This window comes from Penaeus monodon, chromosome 15 (genome assembly GCF_015228065.2).
Source record: "Penaeus monodon isolate SGIC_2016 chromosome 15, NSTDA_Pmon_1, whole genome shotgun sequence".
Taxonomy (NCBI): domain Eukaryota; kingdom Metazoa; phylum Arthropoda; class Malacostraca; order Decapoda; family Penaeidae; genus Penaeus; species Penaeus monodon.
The window spans coordinates 29,297,307-29,297,507 of record NC_051400.1 but is presented as its reverse complement, the minus strand read 5'-3'; positions in this window follow the sequence as shown (position 1 = coordinate 29,297,507).

The following is a 201-nucleotide window of genomic DNA, read 5'->3' as shown; positions in this document are numbered from 1 at the left end:
TCAAGCAGGGCATGTTTAGTATTTTCGGTCCTGAATTCTGGTGAACTCGAAAAGCCAATGGGACTTTTGAAACGAACGAATTTGACAACAACTATTGACATTTACTTTTTTTATTGAGTGGAGGGGGGAAGACACCTCTGTCACGAGGGAGTTTGCAGTACTTCTTTCTTCTTTTGCAGGGTTTTAGACATCTTATGTCTA